This window comes from Elaeis guineensis, chromosome 5 (assembly GCF_000442705.2).
Source record: "Elaeis guineensis isolate ETL-2024a chromosome 5, EG11, whole genome shotgun sequence".
In the NCBI taxonomy this organism is placed as follows: domain Eukaryota; kingdom Viridiplantae; phylum Streptophyta; class Magnoliopsida; order Arecales; family Arecaceae; genus Elaeis; species Elaeis guineensis.
In genome coordinates this window covers 83,734,788-83,748,849 of record NC_025997.2, presented here as the reverse complement: position 1 = coordinate 83,748,849, position 14,062 = coordinate 83,734,788, and the positions used below count along the sequence as shown (strand labels likewise).

Genomic DNA, 14,062 nt, shown 5'->3' with positions numbered 1-14,062 from the left:
ATCCTATATAGGATCAATTTTAATAATTAGAAAAGATATGAATAATCTAAAAAAATAGGTTAACGATAGTCACATCTAATGGTCTGGGTCAATTTGGTCATCCTTATTTTATCCAATCAAGTTCTAATTAGAATATAGATGATCAATATAGATCAAAAAAAATCAAATCAATAGTGTCCGACAAGGGTCAAGATGAAGGTTGGTACACCATTCGATAATCAAAGATTAGTTCGATCAAATATTTTTATTTAATCAAGATCAAAGATTCAAAGATTTAATAGAGATCAAGACAATGAAAACTTGGATTCACTATGACAAGACTAAAAATTCATCATTGAGTTCACAAATCAAGTAGACAGATAAAGTCAGAGGAGAGAAAAACTATGAAGATGAATCAGGACTAATTAGGTGATATAGTTTGACAATTTGATCGCTTAGATCAAGACAACCAAATTATGATGGAATTACCACATAAATAATTTAATAAAATCATGGATGACAAAATCTACTGGTATTTGATCTGATAAAGGCGGATACCAGTACACTGTCCGATGATCACGGATCATGACCCCTTCACTAGGGTCATTCAAAATCATCATCAATCTTTTCAAAGATCTTGAAAACCCTTAAAAAGTGAAACAATCTAGAGAGAAAATTATAAAGAGAAAAAGTAGAGAGAGAAAGTAGGGAGAGAAAATCAGATTTTAGAGTGAAATTCAAGATCAGAATGGGAGAGAGAAGAGAGAGAAACTCTCTCTTTTTTTTTCTTTTCTTTTTTCTTCTTTCTTTCTTTTCTTTTATTCTTTTTCGTAGGACAGAGGACCCACATCCTCTTCTTTTCTTTCATTAGATTAAATAGAACAGGGGATCTGTGATCCCCTTCTATTCTCCGAAAAGAGAGGTTCAATGTTGGCGGCACCTTTTGCCAATGATGTGGCCCATGATGGAGAACTCAATGGTCATTGGTCCGATGCTCGACGATGATGAACGGCACTGAAAAAATTAGGAAAAGGGATGGCCAAAATAGGGGTTTTCGAATCTCAAATTTTTTTCAAAAAATCAGCAAACAAAACCCAAAAAATCTCCATCTAAAGTTCAAGAAGAAATCAAGGAGAAGGTTTTCTTAAGGGCTTACCTTGCTCTTGGTGGTATTTGGGCCACAAATCTGTCGGCACAGTGCTTTCAAACCAGGAACAGAAAATTGGGAAAACAAAAGAAAATAAGAAGAGGAAGAGGGATCTTCGATGATCGAAGGAGGCCGGAGTTGGTCAAGTTCCAAAGGAGGATTTGGCCCCTCTTTAAAGAGAGCCGGAGGAGGAGTTTGAGTCCTCCCTGACTTCTATCTCTGGGGAAAGAAGGCATGGAAGGGGACTCCTAGGAAAGAAGGCATAGAAGAGGATTCCCAGTGGGAGTCCAATTCCCACCTAGCACATGCTAGTCCAAATCCTTTTTTTCCTTTTGTTTTCCTCTGCTTTAGGATTTCTGCTGCTTTAAGATTCATATATTTTTTTTGTAGTGCTTCAATAATTGTGCAAAGGCTTTGTTGGGCCCTTTTTATGGGGTTGGACCTCGACGGGCTGGGGTATTGCAGCACAATTAATGATCGTGGCGCTTCGTGTTTTGGGTTTGGCTGCATGGCATGACCCGATTGCCAATTAGCCAGGCATACACCATTCAGGATCTGTATAAATAGATCATCCCCCTTTGTGATGAACGCACTCACCAAAGAACTCTTCCTTGTTCTTTTGCATGCTGCTATGATGGAGCCATTACCGCAATCGGTGCAGAAGGAATTAAGAAGAAGATGGCCTTCTTAAGAGGGAAGCCTCTACCCAGGAGGGTGAAGACCGCCTCACTTGAGCCTCCCAATGTTGGCCAAGCGCCATTCTCTCTGAGAATCTCGGGCGAGCTAGCGAGGGTTCCTCCCTCTCTAGAGGGATGATCCACCAGGGGACCTCCATAAAGGCCTTTGTCGAAACCCGACTCCATTGCATCGTGGAGTATAAAGCTTCAGAGGCCTTCAAGGAGGAGCTCCTTGATGCCTTCACCACCGTTTTTATCCAGGGCTTCGAGAATTGCAAGATCCATCTGAAGTATATGATGCCATAGCTGGACCTGCACCACTTCCGCCCAGGGAACAGTGACAAAGAAGTGGGGGCATTCTCCTCGGATGAAGATTAGGTCTTCATCCCTTTAATTTTTGTTTGTTTGCCCAATGCCTCCTTTGGCACCATTTTTGTAATTACATTACAAATGAAAGATGGGCTTTTATCATGTGTACCTCTTCCATGATTGCATCTCAATTCTTTTCTTTGAGAATAGGTTCTTCATCGAGACCTTTGATTCTGTACGATCGCACGATCATCAAATTGAGGTCTTTGGGATATGTCCGATCTCCTTCATCAAGTAGATCTTTAGGATAGTTAGATCTTTCTTGGAGGTTGTGACTCACTCGACAAAGATTTTTAAGGCAATTCTTAAGCTGACTTTTCGACTATCCATCGTCGAACCATCTCTATCGATTGTTTTGACCTCCATCATTTGTCATTAGGTTGTTTCCAAGATTTTCATTTATGGAGTCTCATCTTGGGTTAGGACATTCTCCCATCTTTGGCACCCTGCCGACCCATATCTGGAAGTCATGGCATCTGAGCCAGGGTATCTCCAAGAGGTTGGTCCACTGATCCAGTCATTAGAGTTCATGCGAGCATCCGAATATTCTTTGTTTTACTCAAAGCCATGCTAAACACCTTTTCCCCTCTCCTTCTTCATCTTTTTCCTCTTTTTTGTTGGAGCTAGGTCTATACACTGGTGAGCCGTACTCTCTAGGTATTTAATGTCGGATGTCTTTTCGATGATGATGATGCATTAAGAGGGACAATTGGTGCTTCGATTCTTGATGGCACGATCATTGAGGCCTCTCCCATGGGGACATGCATCCCATGGCCAGTGGGATAGTTGGAGGTGCTAGAGTATGGCTCCTCTATAAATGGAGCCCCCCTGCCACTTGAAGTTGAAACCATCTAGCCATCTCTCCAGGATGTCATCCTTCTGGGCATCGAAGCATCATCGCTGCTCACCTCCGCTCGATGTAACTTTTTTATGCCTCTGCAAGATCAGGGTTCACCTCAAAGGAGTGTGCCAGAGGGGAGCACACTGATGCGTAGTCGTTGATAGCACCAAAAAAATAACTCTACTCACTATGTAGGTAGGATGAGTCAAGATCGTATCCTCAGGGACCTTGGGCTAAGTTGAGATTGTAAGGTAAAAGAAAGAAGCATTGTTTTTGATTTAGAAAATAAATTATCTTAAAATTAAGGTAATTAAAAAATAAAGAGCTCGGGAGTTTTGAATTACTTTGCACTAGCAGAGTTGTATCTCTCTTTTTTTTTTTAATTAAATGGATGCGATTAATCTTAGGAAAAATACCTGTCTTTCTTCGGCATGCTCCGTACCCGTAGATCACGGCGCATCTCCGAAAAGTACTAGGTAAACAACTCTTCTTTCCTCGGCACGCCCCGTACCCGTAGATCACGGTGCATCTTCGAAAAGTAAAAGTTGTTCCTAATATTAATCTAACAATAAAGCATAAATAAAAGCATATAAAGGAGAGCAAATAAAGAACTCATGATAATTTAAATAAAAAACATAATCTTTATTGAATATAAAGAAATACAGGAAAGTTTAGAATAATAAACCATCTCTGTGTCGTTACAAAATTTCTTCTCCACTCCCGAGACTGCTAGCCTAGCTGCTCATTAAGTAGTCCCTTTCTATTCCTCTATGCAAGGCTCTAGAAGAATTTTTGGACTCCCCCTCCAATGGGAGTACAAAAGTCTTTTTATAGGTGTTAGGAGGGAGGAGTTTTACATGATTTTTCGATGTGGGACTAAAGAAAATATAAATTTTTCAAAATATTTCTAAATATTAATTTTTTTTCTTTAATAAACATTTGTTTTACCGCCATCAAAAATTCCTTGTGAACCCGTCTGCCGTGCGCCCACACCCGCACGATGCTGCACCCGTGCCCGCACCCACGGTCACGCCACGTCCACGCCTCACGCATTCCGCACCCTGCCTGCATCCTCGCCGCATCCTGCCCGCGTCCGCACCACGTCCTGCCCGCGTCCGCGCATTCACGCGCGGGCGTTCACGCGCCCAGAGCATTATTCACGCGCCCAAGAGAGAATTCCACGTGAAACAAGTTTTTCCATATTCCAAAAAGAAACTTTTGTTTCTTCACAATGACATCTATATCCTTTTGGATTCCTTGCATAGTATCTTCATTTTCTATAATACCGGATGCATCTTTCTTTTATTTTAATTTTATTTTAAGTCCAATTTTCTTCAAACTTGAGTCTTTTTGATCTATGAATCGGACTCTTTGTATCGACGATTACCTTTTCTGTAAAACATAGAAAGAAACATCAAATTCTTAATAAATAAGATAAATTAAATATAATTTTTTAATTTAAAATACTTAAATTAAGTATTTATCACACCCCCAACTTGAATTTTGCTCGTCCTCGAGTAAAATAGATATATCAGCATTGTGCACCGACTCGATCTTGAATCAAAATTAGGTTAGGCATCCCAAAAGGTAGATGATACTTGGTCAGACCATTAAAGAGATATTTCATTGGATTATCAATTTGACCCAATTAATGGCTGAGTATTAACTAAAAAAATTTCAAGAGCTTTTCTTTCACCAACTCTCCATTTTACTCTTTAAATCCTCTAACTTAATGGGAAAGAGGTTTATTATCTTCTTGCAATTTAGTCCTCTTTTTTTTTTTTTTTTTTAACATTGCCTACCTTTTTACGCGAACCACAATGCTTACTTAGGCGAAAGGGTCCGGTTACTCAGTAGAAAATCAATGTTGTTTTTCTTTTTCTTTTTTTTTTTTTCTTTTTTTTTTAAGTAAATTTTAAGGATAATTTTTACATACCTCGACCTTTCCACCCAATTTCTCATTAAGCAGATTCTTTATTGAGATCAGTAAGAAGAGGGTTGTAGAATCACTCCTAAAATTTGATCTAGTCTAAACCCTACCATTCATTGGGTTTTCTTAATAATTTATTCCTCAGTATCTCTAAAATTATCTTGACCATTAATCATTCATTGTTTAGGATGCCTAATTGACTCTTAATCAAAATAAAATTTGGATACACAAAACTAATTATTTCAGACCATACTCAAGGATTTGATTAATTTCCTCCCCCCCCAACTTAATCTACATTGTCCTCAATGAAGTAAGAAAGCAAAGAAAATAAAAGGAGAGAGTGCACCTGGGATAATTTTGCTTCGAAAGTTGAAGATAGCTTCATTGATTAATAGACTCTTGTTCTAAATTCCTGCAGCTACGAAAAAAAAAAAAATAAAATAAAAATAAAATCGTTGGGTTGCCTCCCAACAAGTGCTAAGTTTTATGTCTTCAGCCAGACTGAATTGAGTCTTATGGCAGTTTTGGATCCACTAAATCAACAGATTCAATTAATTCTCCATCACTAATTCTATCTATGTAAGGTTTCAATCACTGACCGTTCACTTTAAAAGTGTTTCCCTATTTAGAATTTTTGAGTTCTATAGCTCCATGAGGAAATACCTGAGTTACAATGAAAGGTCCGTCCCAACGTGAGCGAAGTTTTCCAGGAAACAGACGCAACCTAGAATTGAAGAGCCAAACTTTTTGATTGGGCTCGAACATTTTTCGTGCAATAAATTTATCATGGTATGCTTTAGTTCGAGCCTTATAAATTTTGACACTCTCATACGCTTCATTGCGTAGCTCTTCAAGTTCATTTAATTGGAGTCTCCTATTGGAACCTGCATTTTTCATATCAAAGTTAAATTGCCTTATGGCCCAAAATGCACGATGTTCCAATTCCAACGGCAAATGACAAGCTTTTCCGAATACAAGTCGATAGGGAGACATTCCTATGGGTGTTTTAAAAGCAGTACGGTAAGCCCATAATGCATCGTCTAAGCAAAGAGACCAATCCTTCTATCGGGCCTAACCGTCTTTTCTAGGATATGTTTAATCTCCCTATTTGACACCTCTACCTGACCATTAGTTTGGGGGTGATATGGTGTGGCCACTTTATGTGAAATATTATATTTTTTTATAAGTGCTTCAAAATGTTTATTCGTAAAATGAGTCCCCCCATCACTAATGATCACCCTTGGGAAGCCAAATCAACTAATGATGTTTCGTTGGATAAAACTAATTACAATTTTATTATCATTAGTCCGTGTAGCTATTGCCTCCACCCATTTTGATACGTAATCAACTACCACCAGAATATATTCAAATCCAAATGAGGCTGGAAAAGGTCCCATGAAATCAATCCCCCAAACATCGAAGATTTCTACTACTAAAATGGGGGTCAGCGGCATCATATCCTTCTTGGATAAATTTTCTGTTTGCTGACATCGCAGACAACTTCGGTCAAATTCATGTGCATCCTTGAAAAGCGTTGGCCAATAAAACTCACTCTGCAGTACTTTTGCTGCAGTTTTTCTTCCACTAAAATGTCCCCCACATGCCGAAGAATGGCAAAAAGTGAGAATGCTTAGGAATTCACTCTCGGAGACACAACGATGAATAACTTGGTCAGGACAGTATTTGAATAGTTCAGGGTCTTCTCAGAAATAATGTTTAATTTGCGAGAAAAATCGATCCTTTTCTTGTTTTGTCCAGTGAGAAGGTACTTGTCCTGTTGACAAGTAATTGACAATATGGGCAAACCATGGAGGACGGCTAGAGGAGATTGCGAAAAGTTATTCGTCAGGAAATTTTTCTTTGACCTCATCTATGCCTATCGTGTGTTCGACTAAGATCCTGGAGATGTGATCAGCTACCACATTCTCAGAACCCTTCTTATCTCAAATTTTCAGATCAAATTCTTGTAAAAGAAGGATCCATCTGATCAAATGCGGTTTAGTCTCTTTCTTTGAGAGGAGATGTTTCAGAGCCGTATGATCAGAGTAAACTAGAACCTTAGACCCTAACAGATATGAGCGAAATTTTTCAAGGGCGAACACTACTGCTAGTAGCTCTTTTTCTGTTGTGGTGTAGTTTAATTGGGCATCGAAAAGAGTCTTGCTAGCATAATAGATCACATGTGGCTCCTTATTGATTTTTTGGCCTAAGACGGCACCTATTGCAAAGTCAGAGACATCACACATAATCTCAAATGGAATGGACCAGTCAGGGGATTTTATTATGGGTGCTGTTGTCAGGGATGTTCGTAATGTGTTGAACGCTTTCAAACAGTCTTCATCAAAGACAAATGGTGTATCCTTGGCCAACAGATTGCACAAGGGTCTTGAAATCTTGCTAAAGTCTTTGATGAAGCGTCTATAAAATCCGATATGACCTAAGAAAGATCATATTTGTCAGACCGAAGTAGGGGGTGGTAGTTTTGAAATAACCTTAACTTTGACTTTATCTACCTCGATTCCTTTTTCAGAAATAATATGTCCTAATACAATTCCTTTCCGCACCATGAAATGGCTCTTTTCCAAACTTAGGACAAGATTTGTCTCCAACACCGTTGAAGAACTTTGGAAAGATTATGGAGATAATCCTCAAAGGTGGTTCCAAACATAGAAAAATCATCCATAAAAACTTCAAGATATTTGTCCACCATATCCGAAAAAATGGCTAGTATGCACCGTTGAAATGTAGCGGGTGCATTGCAAAGCCCGAATGGCATACGCCAAAAAGTGAAAGTGCCATAGGGGCAGGTGAAGGTAGTTTTTTCTTGATCATCCAAAAATACAGGTACTTGATTGTACCCTGAATAACCATCAAGAAAACAGTAGAAACTTTATCCTGCTAACCGTTCTAGGATTTGGTCGATGAAGGGCAATGGAAAATGATCCTTCCTAGTAACGGCATTCAGTTTTCTATAATCTATGCATACTCGCCATCCAGATGATATGCGAGTTGGAAGTAGTTCACCTTCTTCGTTCTCCACCACAGTAATACCAGATTTCTTAGGTACTACTTGAGTGGGACTGACCCATTTACTATCGGATATGGGATAGATGATTCCAGCATCTAACCACTTTACCACCTCTTTCTTTACTACTTCACGCATGTTTGGGTTCAATCTCCTCTGCATATCTCGATGGGGTTTGGCATGTTCCTCAAAATGAATATGGTGCATGCAAATGGAGGGGTCAATTCCTTTTAAATCGGCAATGGACCAACCGATAGCCTCTTTATGTTCCTTCAGAATACCAACCAATTGTGCTTCCTGATTAGGGGTCAAGTCTGATGCAATGATTGCCGGGAGGGTGTCATTGAGTCCTAGAAATACATACTTAAGCGTAGCAGGAAGAGGTTTCAATTCTAACGTAGGTGGTGATTCTAAAGATGGGACTATTGGTGTACTGGCTAATGTGGGCAATGGCTCATACTTGATTGTCCATGGAGGAGTGGTTTTATCGTGTAGTGTATCTAACAAGATGTTAACTTCTTTCATATATTCCTCAAAGTCACACACTCCAAAGTGAGCCAAGCAAGTATCTAAGGGGTCTGGTGCTAGAATTATGGGTGTTGCATCTTCTATAATATCTTCTAGTGTATCTACTTCGAAGCAACTATCCATTGATGGTCCTTGGGAAGCACCAAACACATTCAGTCTTAGTTTCTTATTCCCAAACGATACGTCCATGACTCCTGTCCTACAATTAATGCATGCATTTGCCGTAGCTAGGAAGGGTCGTCCTAAGATAATGAGAATTTGTCTGGGGTTGCCACTTAATTCCATATCGAGAACCAAAAAATCAACTGGAAAGTAAAACTCATCTACCTTGACCAAGACATCGTCAAGCATTCCACGTGGTTCCTTAATTGATCTGTCGGCTAACTGCAGTGTGACTGATGTGGGTTTCAGTTCTCTAAATCCAAAAAGTTCATACACCGAACTAGGTAAAAGATTCACACTTGCCCCTAAATCCAGAAGAGCTTTTTCAATGTGATAATCTCCTATAACACAGGAAATGATGGGGGCTCTGGGTCCTTAAGCTTTGGAGGAGTGGCATGCTGGAAGACAGAACTAGCCTGTTCAGTGAGACGTACTTTCTTTGGAATTTGTGATCTAGATTTACTTTTTGGGTGCACAAATCTTTCAAAAATTTGGCATAAGCAGGGACCTGTTTGATTGCGTCTAGAAGGAGAAGATTAATTTGGACTTGCTTAAACAATTCCAACATCTCATCGAGTTTTCCTCCCTTCTTATCTGCAGGAATAGGGGCTTTCAGGGCATCCGAAAATGGGACTTTAGGCAAGTAAGATGATTCCGGTGCAGTTGGTTCCTTCTCTATTTTCAGGTCCTCCTTGTTCTTGGTGATTTGGATTCAGTTAGAGGTTTAGGGTCGGTCTCATTGGTTTTACTAGTGTGTTCAATGACCTTCCCACTTCTCAGAGTCATGATTGATTTGGCATGTTCAGAAAAAGCTTCTGGGGTATTAGAACTCTCTATCACAAATTGCCCTCTTGGGTTGCTCTCGGGTTGGCTAGGTAATTTTCTCCTTCCCTCTACTGAATGCAGTTGCTAGTTGACCTATTTGGGTCTCTAGCTTAGCAATGGAATTGTGTGTGGAGAGTTAAGGGTCTGAGTGTTGACTTCTAATCGTTCTAATGCTTTCAGGACTTTTTCCTCAAAAGCTGAGCTGTGACCAGTGTAGACGGTTGAGGAACATTTTGAAATTGATGGTATGGTCCATGCCTATATGTTGGGTCTTGATATTGAGGTCGAGGTGTGGCAGGACCAACACTGGTTGTAGTCTCCAGAAAAAATTTGGATGGTTTCTCCAGCCGGGGTTATAAGTGTTCGAATATGGATCGTTTCTGGTCTGCGAGCTTGTTGGACTTGAGCTTGCTGAACCTGCTCGTGCACAAACTCAGAAAATTGAGGTGCGGCTGGGCATTCACTAACAAAATAGTTCAGACTTGCACACAATGCACAAACTTCTTGGATTGGGTTAGGTGGAATCGGGGATTGTCCAGTATTTAGAAGACAATCTAATTTTTGGGACAGTTCATCTACCTTTTGATGGATATCTATGGCATTTCCTACTTCATATATTCCACCTCTTTTTGGGTTTAACATGGGTTTATCTCTAATAGAGGCAGCATATGATGTAATGAATTTTCACTTAAAATTTCAAACAGTTGCCATGCCTCATCCTCACTTTTCAGCATAAATATCCCACCGCATGATGCATCGACCATTTGTCGATGTCTTTCAGAGAGTCCATCATAAAAATATTGGATTAACTACCACTTGGGTACACATGGTGGGGATATTTTCTAATAAGGTCTTTTAATCTCTCCCATGTTTCATGAAACATTTCTCCATCTAATTAGGAAAAACTAGTTATGGCTTTTCTTATTTGATTAGTTTTTCCTATGGAAAAATATTTCTTGAGAAACTCTCCTTGCAGCTGGTCCCAGGTTGATATAGTCATGGAATCCAAAGTATGTAGCCAGTATTTGGCTTTGTCCTTAAGTGAAAAAGGGAATAATTTCAACCTAAGAGCATCATCGGAGAAGTTGTGAATTTTGACAGTTGAGCATATTTCAAGAAATTCTTCAAGATGTTTATAAGGGTCCTCATTACTAAGTCCATAAAATGAAGGTAACATTTGGATTATACTGGACTTAATTTCATATTGAGTGGCCTCCACAGGGGGTACTTGAATACAAGGAGAGTAGGTATATGTGGAAGGAGTAAAGTACTCCTTCAATTGCTTGGGTGGATCATTCTCCTGATTTCGGTCCATATTTTTACGTCTGTTGGCTCTAAAGGTTCTTTCTATTTCTGGATCAAAAGGTTGGATTTCTGATCGTAACGATCTACGGCCAAGCATACACCTTACAATTATACTGTAGAGCAAACACAAATTTTTTTTTTTATAATATATATTTTTATAATAAAGTGAGAAAAGAATGAAGAAAATCTAAAGAGAAGAACCTAAGAATCTTAAATCTATGAAAAGGAAGAAATTAGTTAATAATTAGATGTTAATTGCAATCAACTTAAACAATCATAGACTCTCTATCCTAAGGTTAACTTAGATCTAGACAGCTCCTAACTTTCAAGACCTCCTTTGAGCACTCCAAGCTCAAGACTGACTAACTGACTTGGCCAGGTAAGCGTAAGATGTGGGAGGTTCCCTGCTCGTTGCTTTCCTTAGACACCAACTAAGTTGGCCAGGTCAGTCAACGGAACCAATTGAAAATCACTTTCTTTAACCACTTGCCTTAGACACCGAGCAATTAACCAATCCGCACTCGGTTCAACTCTAGAGCTTTCTTATCCTATTGAGCTTGAAATTCCTAGGGCTGACGTCTAGTTGATTTTAAATTAAGGTCTAGGTTATGCAAATGCAAGGGAGTGATTTGTGGGCCAAGGAAGGGTGATCAAATCTCCACCTTATCTGGTTAATGGGTTATTGCCCTTAAGATTAATTATGGAGATGCAATGCAAATAAACAAGGTGTCCAATCAAGTTAGAAATTTTTATATTTGAGGTTACGCTATTTTAGTTAAGTGTTATGAAATGTCAGTGGCTTTTTTTTTATTTATAGTTTTATCTTTTTATATATTTTTTTTAATTTTTTTTTTAGTTTTGCAAGAAAACAAATTTAAGTGATTAAGTCTAAAAAGCAATAAATTACTAGGCTATAAAAAGTAGCAAATTATTCTAAGCAGAAAAATTCCTAAGTAGTAAATTAGTTATGCAAGGTAATTATGTAATTATGCAAATAAGATTATCTAGCTAGAAAGCACTGAAAAAAAATTTTAAAACGAGAAATAAAAACTGAAAAGTATTTTTTTTTTAATTTTTTTTTTAAATTTTTTAATTCAACCGTGCCAAGATCTCCGGCAATGGCGTCAAAATTTGATGCGTAGTCGTTGATAGCACCAAAAATAACTCTATTCACTACGTAGGTAGGATGAGTCGAGATCGTATCCTCAGGGACCTTGGGCTAAGTTGAGATTGCAAGATAAAAGAAAGAAACGTTGTTTTTTATTTAGAAAATAAATTATCTTAAAATTGAGGTAATTAGAAAATAAAAAGCTCGAAAGTTTTGAATTAATTTGCATTAGCAGAGTTGTATCTCTTTTTTAACTAAATAGATGTAATTAATCTTAGAAAAAATATCTGTCTTTCCTCGGCACGCTCCGTACCCGTAGATCACGGCGCATCTCCGGAAAGTACTAGGTAAACAACTCTTCTTTCCTCGGCACGCCCCGTATCCGTAGATCACGGCGCGTCTCCGGAAAGTAAAAGTTGTTCCTAATATTAATCTAACAAGAAAGCATAAATAAAAGCATATGAAAGGGAGCAAATAAAGAACTCATGATAATTTAAATAAAAAGCATAATCTTTATTGCATATAAAGAAATACAGAAAAATTTAGAACAATAAACCATCTCTGTGTCGTTACAAAATTTCTTCTCCACTCCCGAGACTGCTAGCCTAGCTGCTCATGAAGTAGTCCCTTTTTATTCCTCTATGCAAGGCTCTAGAAGAATTTCTGGGCTCCCCCTCCAATGGGAGTACAAAAGTCTTTTTATAGGTGTTAGGAGGGAGGAGTTTTACATGATTTTCCGATGTGGGACTAAAAAAAATACAAATCTTTCAAAATATTTCTAAATATTAATTTTTTTCCTTTAATAAGCATTTGTTTGACCGCCATCAAAAATTTCTTGTGAACCCATCTGTCGTGCGCCCACACCCGCACGATGCTGCACCCGTGCCCGCGCTCACGGTCACGCCACGTCCATGCCTCACGCGTTCCGCGTCCTGCCCGCGTCCCGCATCCGCACCGCATCCGTCCCGCATCCGCGTGTTCCGCATCTGCGTCGCATCCGTCCCGCATCCGTGCGTTCACGCGTGGGCATTCACGCGCGCCCGTGTTCACGCGCGCCCACATTGACGTGCGCCCAGAGAAATTCAACGTGAACCAGCTTTTTCACATACCAAAAAGAAACTTTTATTTCTTTACAATGACATCTATATCCTTTTGGATTCCTTGCATAGTATCTTCTTTTTCTATAATACCGGATGCATCTTTTTTTTATTTTAATTTTATTTTAAGTCCAAATTTCTTCAAACTTGAGTCTTTTTGATCTATGACTTGAACTCTTTGTATCGGCGATCATCTTTCCTATAAAACATAAAAAGAAATATCAAATTCTTAATAAATAAAATAAATTAAATATAATTTTCTGCTTTAAATGACTTAAATTATGTGTTTATCAAGTCACTAGGGATTATGAAGTGATATCAAAACTTTATATAAGATTAATAGGATATGATAGAGTGGTATCTGAGCTTAGAGCTTAGGTTACGATCATTTGGGGACTATAATACAAGTGATTAGGATATGACAGAATAGTACCAGAGCTTAGGTTTAAGGTCACTAAATATTGTAACATAAGTGATATCAAAACTCTGGATTTATAATCAATAGAGTATGATAGATAATATTAGAGTTTAAAGTTATGATCATTAAGGATGTGATAGAATGATATTAGAGTTTAGGTTATGATCACTAGAGAATATGACTTAAGTGGTATTTGATCTTAAGGTTATAATTATTCAGAATTATGACTTTAGTGATATTTGAACTTAGTTTATAATCATGAAGAACATGATAGACATAAAAGAAAAGATTCAATATTTAGATTTTGAATCAATAGATATTATGATGAAATTTATGCATAAGTGGCATACGATGTCTATTATAGAATTAGCGAGTTATATCTTAGATTTCAATTAGTAGGGTTGACTTGAGTATGAGAAGTGTTGACCCTGAAATGAAGAGGGAGATATTGATGTGTTGTGTTGAGTATACTCGATGATTTTTTAATGCGAAACTTATATGGATGAAGACCATGATAACTTCGATGATAATTATTTGAGCATTATAAAGTTTGGACTTATCAAAAAGAAGTCAATTAGGATATGGTCGAAGAATGAATCATATCATATGAGAAAAAAATATTTTTGAGCATTGAACCTATCAGAGGTCATA

At 38.2% G+C, this 14,062-nt stretch overlaps 1 non-coding gene across 1 annotated transcript; it reads left to right on the top strand.

Annotated features, from left to right (window-relative positions):
- The first annotated feature begins 10,304 nt into the window (after positions 1–10,304).
- On the top strand, positions 10,305–10,411 carry LOC140858224 (small nucleolar RNA R71). The gene has a single exon (XR_012141793.1). It is a non-coding gene; the product is annotated as a small nucleolar RNA R71 (small nucleolar RNA).
- The last annotated feature ends 3,651 nt before the right edge of the window (positions 10,412–14,062 follow it).